This window comes from Salmo trutta, chromosome 35 (assembly GCF_901001165.1).
Source record: "Salmo trutta chromosome 35, fSalTru1.1, whole genome shotgun sequence".
Taxonomy (NCBI): domain Eukaryota; kingdom Metazoa; phylum Chordata; class Actinopteri; order Salmoniformes; family Salmonidae; genus Salmo; species Salmo trutta.
Genome location: NC_042991.1, coordinates 31629863 through 31636462, shown reverse-complemented (window position 1 = coordinate 31636462; position 6600 = coordinate 31629863). Strand labels below are relative to the sequence as shown.

The following is a 6600-nucleotide window of genomic DNA, read 5'->3' as shown; positions in this document are numbered from 1 at the left end:
GGAAAATTAAATGTTCTTTATTGCAACAAAATCACGAACACAGCAAATGACTCAGGAGGCATCTATACATAGAGAGAGAGAGGGTAAAGAATAAGTTATGATTGCATATGTGCATGTTTTAGAGTGTGTGCATGTGTTAGCGTGTGTGTTAGCGTGTGTGTGTTAGCGTGTGTGTGCATGAGCGTGAATGTGTGTATCTCTTTTCATCTTGTTAAGTCTCACCTCTTCTCATCTTGTTTAGCCTCACCTCTTCTCATCTTGTTTAGTCTCACCTCTTCTCATCTTGTTTAGTCTCACCTCTTCTCGTCTTGTTTAGTCTCACCTCTTCTCATCTTGTTTAGTCTCTTCTCGTCTTGTTTAGTCTCACCTCTTCTCATCTTGTTTAGTCTCTTCTCGTCTTGTTTAGTCTCACCTCTTCTCATCTTGTTTAGTCTCACCTCTTCTCGTCTTGTTTAGTCTCTTCTCGTCTTGTTTAGTCTCACCTCTTCTCATCTTGTTTAGTCTCACCTCTTCTCATCTTGTTTAGTCTCTTCTCGTCTTGTTTAGTCTCACCTCTTCTCATCTTGTTTAGTCTCACCTCTTCTCATCTTGTTTAGTCTCACCTCTTCTCATCTTGTTTAGTCTCTTCTCGTCTTGTTTAGTCTCACCTCTTCTCATCTTGTTTAGTCTCTTCTCATCTTGTTTAGTCTCACCTCTTCTCATCTTGTTTAGTCTCTTCTCGTCTTGTTTAGTCTCACCTCTTCTCATCTTGTTTAGTCTCACCTCTTCTCATCTTGTTTAGTCTCTTCTCGTCTTGTTTAGTCTCACCTCTTCTCATCTTGTTTAGTCTCTTCTCGTCTTGTTTAGTCTCACCTCTTCTCATCTTGTTTAGTCTCACCTCTTCTCATCTTGTTTAGTCTCACCTCTTCTCATCTTGTTTAGTCTCACCTCTTCTCATCTTGTTTAGTCTCTTCTCGTCTTGTTTAGTCTCACCTCTTCTCATCTTGTTTAGTCTCACCTCTTCTCATCTTGTTTAGTCTCACCTCTTCTCATCTTGTTTAGTCTCACCTCTTCTCATCTTGTTTAGTCTCTTCTCGTCTTGTTTAGTCTCACCTCTTCTCATCTTGTTTAGTCTCTTCTCATCTTGTTTAGTCTCACCTCTTCTCGTCTTGTTTAGTCTCTTCTCGTCTTGTTTATTCTCACCTCTTCTCATCTTGTTCAGTCTCACGTATTCTGTTCTCATCTTGTTTAGTCTCTTCTCATCTTGTCTTTTCTGTTATTGTCTCATCTCATCTTTTCTCTCCTCTCCTTCTCATCCCCGTTAGTTTTAGAACTAAAGACATTGACCTTCTTGTATGTCTACACACTTAACATTTCATAATATACCCAGGTACTCTCTTCCTCATTACAATGTTAGGACTGATTCAGCAGGATATTGTCTGTCCCATGGTGGTTTCCTGGCACCTCTTCTATCCCCCCCAGATCACCTAGAGACAGCCAAGGGAGCAGAGCAGGTAGGGATTAGCCTAATCCACCATAAATCATCTCTCTGGAAGCCTGCCAGTGCCAGACACTGAGACACACACACAGCGAAGCAAGCATGTTTTTGGACACACACACACACACACACACACACACACACACACACACAGGATACACACAGAGGTGTGCACACACATGGAACCTCGCACTCTCTCACTCTCTCCCTGTCTGACATTTTGATTGTGCGGAAGCCTCCCTCCTTATATGGACTCATATAAATCATCCACTTTTCTCCTCTGTTAACACCTGCACACACCTGAACACAGCTAACACACCCACGGCACATACATGAAGACAAGACAAGACAACCAGCGACTTGGTCATAAAGAGATAGGCGATCCATTAACCCAGTGCATTGTGGTTAATGCATATAGAGGGGATGAGTTGCCGCATATATTTCAACATATATTAAATCATTCTTCCGCCCCATTTTTAGCGATGCCTTTGAACTGTCAAAGAGTAGACTTTTACACGCCAGATATACGGATTTCTCATACCCACCCGCTTAATTTCGGCTAACACTATGCAGAGTGAGGGGAGACGGGACAAGGGGAGGGTGGAGGGGGAAAGGGGAGGGAGGGGATGGTGTCGTTTGATGGGTTCTTACCCCCTATCCAAAGTGAAATATCCGAGCGTGTCTTTGATGTGTGTAATGCTTAAACCTCCCCCTGTTCTTTCTCTCCTCGCGGGAGGCAAAGGAGTAAAGGAGATCAGGCAGACACACATCCTTGGCCTTGGTCCCCTTACATTGTCCTCAGGGAAACCAACAAGATCTCATGCTCCTACTTCAGTATTCAACGTTTGTCCGGGTAAACATCAAAACTTGACTGTTAAGTTTAGGCATTAATCCCAACTGGTTAAGGTAAGGGATCAAGGTTTGGAACAGGGTTAAAACAGAAAAAACTTGAAGGTTAAATTTAGGCATTAATTCCGACTGGTTAACTTAAGGGTTAAGGTTTGGGACAGGATTAAAACAAAGTACCTTGCACTGAGATTGAACCAACGTTCCTCTAAGCCGTAGCTCGCGGTTTGCCTAGCACTGGGATGGAAACAACATTCCTCTAAGCCGTAGCTCGCAGTTTGCCTAGCACTGGGATTGAAACAACGTTCCTCAGAGCTTTAGCTGGCGGTTTGCCTAGCACTGGGATTGAAACAACGTTCCTCAGAGCTTTAGCTGGCGGTTTGCCTAGCACTGAGATTGAACCAACATTCCTCAGAGCCGTAGCTCGCGGTTTGCCTAGCACTGAGATTGAACCCACGTTCCTCAGAGCCGTAGCTCGCGGTTTGCCTAGCACTGAGATTGAACCAACGTTCCTCAGAGCCGTAGCTCGCGGTTTGCCTAGCACTGAGATTGAAACAACGTTCCTCAGAGCTTTAGCTGGCGGTTTGCCTAGCACTGAGATTGAACCAACGTTCCTCAGAGCCGTAGCTCACGACTCAAGCCTTTCTTCTATCCCCATCCACAACGCCCTAGGAAGCCACAAGCCTACTAGATGTTAGTAGTCGCTCATGTTGCCCCTAGTGGACGAAATTGAAGGCTTCTTGGACTTGGACAAACTAATACTGCAGTAATCTGGTGTGACCTGGCTGAGGAAACAGGAATACACAAGGTCTGTGTGTGTTTGCATGTGCGCACCCATTTATCTCTGTTCTGGTGACTCACATCTGTCAGTAAGTACACCGATTACAATATTTATTCTACATACAGTTGCCAATAAACTACTTAACAACCATTCTCAAACGCGATGCCTGCTAGTCTTTTGTATGTGTACAATATTTGAGTGTGTGTTGCATTACATTTTACGACAAATCTTTATCCCTACCTAACTGTCATCCTGTTTCCTTCCTCAACCCCCCCCCCCCCCCTCTCCCCCAGCCGCCGTGAGAACCGTCTTACTCCCTAATGACATTCGGAGTGGTCAATGAGAGGGGTCAGGGGTAATGGTGACCTCACTGGCCCCACACTTCACTTCCTCCCAATTAAAGCGCTGGGCAGATCAAAGGGAGCCAACCACAGCACAGCGGGTGGGCAGGGCAAGGAGGGGAGGTAGTAGGGTTTTCTTTAAGAAGTAATAGGGCTGGGTGGGGAGGGGTGTTGGTGAATGAGGGAGGTATAAGAGTTTCTTAATACGCTCTGGAGGTCAGTGGGACTCTGTGTTACTTTGAACCCCAGAGTGCACTCGTTATTGGTTATAGGCTCCTATTCCTGGTTATAAGGTCCTATTCCTGGTTATAAGGTCCTATTCCTGGTTAGAAGATCGTATTCCTGGTTATATCGCCCTATTCCTGTTTATAAGATCCTATTCCTGGTTATAAGATCCTATTCCTATAAAAATGGTGAAGGAAAGAGCCGGTACCTTTATTCTCAGAAAAAAGAAGAAAGGAGAGAAAGGAGAGAGAATTAGAGAGCGGTGGAAGGATAAATGCAGTGGGAGGGCTAGAAAAAGGGGGAGGAATGAGAAAGAGGGACTTAGGTTAATATTCCCAGAGAAAGTGTAAAGGAGAGAGAGAGAGAGAGAGAAAGAGAGAGAGGAAAAAAGAGTTGTGGTGGAAGGAGAAAGGCAATAGAAGGGTGAAGAGAGATAAAGAGGGGATTAGAGCGTTGAAGTGTGACAATAAAACGTGTGTGTGTGCCTATGCACTTTCTACTCTTCCTACCTCCAGCCCTCACACACATCTCAGTGATGTCCTGTTCTGGACTTTGTCTGACCACAGCTGTCGAGAGGGGGAAATGGAGCATTTAGCACTTCCTCTTCCTCACCAGGGGCTAGAGCCCCAGTTGCATACACACACATTCATCTCCTCTGGGAGTCCTGGAAACGGAAGACCTTGGACAATAACAACCACCAGAGTGCATCATCACTGTTACCACGGTTACTAATGACAGCGCAACCAAATTGTGTTGTAATATTAAAAGAAGGTACATGGCAGAAGAACACTGTGTTCTTGTGCAGTCAGGGTTCTAGAGTGTTAGAACGTTGTGTGCCAGTGCAGACAAGGTTCTAGAGTGTGTGTGTGTAGAGTGTGTATGTGTAGAGTGTGTAAGTGTAGTGTGTATGTGTAGAGTCTGTGTGTGTAGAGTGTGTATGTGTAGTGTGTATGTGTAGAGTCTGTGTGTGTAGCGTGTGTATGTGTAGAGTGTGTATGTGTAGAGTGTGTGTGTGTAGAGTGTGTATGTGTAGAGTGTGTATGTGTAGAGTCTGTGTGTGTATGTGTAGAATGTGTATGTGTTGTGTGTGTGTAGAATGTGTATGTGTAGAGTGTGTGTGTGTTGAGTGTGTATTTTTTATTTTACCTTTATTTAACTAGGCAAGTCAGTTAAGAACAAATTCTTATTTACAATGACGGCCTACCAAATGGCAAAAGGCCTCCTGCCTTTTGTGTAGAGTGTGTGTAGAGTGTGTGTGTGTAGAGTGTGTGTGTGTGTAGAGTGTGTGTGTGTGTAGTGTGTGTGTAGAGTGTGTGTTTTCCTGTAAGTGTGTTTCTCTTCAGCAGACGCTCTTATCCAGAGCGATTTAAAGTTATTGCATTCATCTTAAGATAGCTAGGTGAGACAACCACATCCCAGACATAGTGATTCATCTTATGGCCTTATCGATCTGTCACATCTAGCTCAGTCAGGTCTGACTCCTCCTGTTTCCCTACCCTCCAGCAGCTCAGTCAGGTCTGACTCCTGTTTCCTTACCCTCCAGCAGCTCAGTAAGGTCTGACTCCTGTTTCCTTACCCTCCAGCAGCTCAGTCAGGTCTGACTCCTGTTTCCTTACCTTCCAGCAGCTCAGTCAGGTCTGACTCCTCCTGTTTCCCTACCATCTAGCAGCTCAGTCAGGTCTGACTCCTCCTGTTTCCTTACCCTCCAGCAGCTCAATCAGGGCTGACTCCTGTTTCCTTACCCTCCAGCAGCTCAGTCAGGTCTGACTCCTCCTGTTTCCTTACCCTCCAGCAGCTCAGTCACGTCTGACTCCTGTTTCCTTACCCTCCAGCAGCTCAGTCAGATCTGACTCCTGTTTCCTTACCCTCCAGCAGCTCAGTCAGGTCCGTGTAAAGCCAGCCAAAGAGGCCACAGTCGCCGATGTGATTTGATTGGCCAGCAAACTCATCTGTCTTTACCCTTTCCAAAACTGACGTTAAACAATAGATGATAGTAATGATAGTAATAATAGTAATGGGATTGTGGCTTATGGACCTACATACTTAGTTTAATTGTATATATATCCTTTTTTAAGTGGTGCGTTCCCAATAAATCAACTGATTATAAACCTATTGGTGACAGTCAAGCAGCAGTAACCTACTCAATTCCCCACAAACCCCTAGGGCAGAGCGGTGAACATGTGAGCCACTTCCTACTGGTCATGTTGACATGTTCAGTGACCTCCCCTCCCATCCATCCTAAATACACACATGCATGCACACAATCACAAATGCACGAACGCACGAACACACTCATGCATGCACACACACACACACAGGCACGCACGCACGCACGCACACACACACACACTACAACCCACCTCCCCCACCCCCACACTCCCACAAACTGCCTATATATCATCTATTTCAGGGGTACTCAACTACAGTGCATTCGGAAAGTATTCAGACCCCTTGACTTTTTCCACATTTTGTTACTTTACAGCCTTATTCTAAAATGTATTACATTTTTTTCCCCTCATCAAACTACACGCAATACCCCATAATGACAAAGCAGAAACAGGTTCTTAGAAATTTTGAAAAAATTAAAACAGAAATACCTTATTTACATAAGTATTCAGACGCTTTGCTATGAGACTCGAAATTGAGCTCAGGTCCATCCTGTTTCCATTGATCATCCTTGAGATGTTTCTACAACTTTATTGGCCTGTGGTAAATTCAATTGATTGGACATGATTTGGAAAGGCACACACCTGTCTATGTAAGGTCTCACTGTTGACAGTGCATGTTAGAGCAAAAAACAAGCCATGAGGTGGAAGGAATTGTCTGTAGAGCTCTGAGACAGGATCGTGTCGAGGCACAGATGTGGGGAAGGGTTCCAAAAAACTCTTTGGCCTGATTGCCAAGCGTCACGTCTGGAGGATATCTGGCAC

General features: G+C 44.8%; 1 long non-coding RNA gene across 1 annotated transcript; it reads right to left on the bottom strand.

Annotated features, from left to right (window-relative positions):
* Positions 1–233: 233 nt before the first annotated feature.
* On the bottom strand, positions 234–1093 carry LOC115174377 (uncharacterized). Its single transcript, XR_003871770.1, has 2 exons — positions 738–1093; positions 234–602 (listed from the first exon to the last, which is right to left on the bottom strand). It is a non-coding gene; the product is annotated as an uncharacterized LOC115174377 (long non-coding RNA).
* Positions 1094–6600: the final 5507 nt, after the last annotated feature.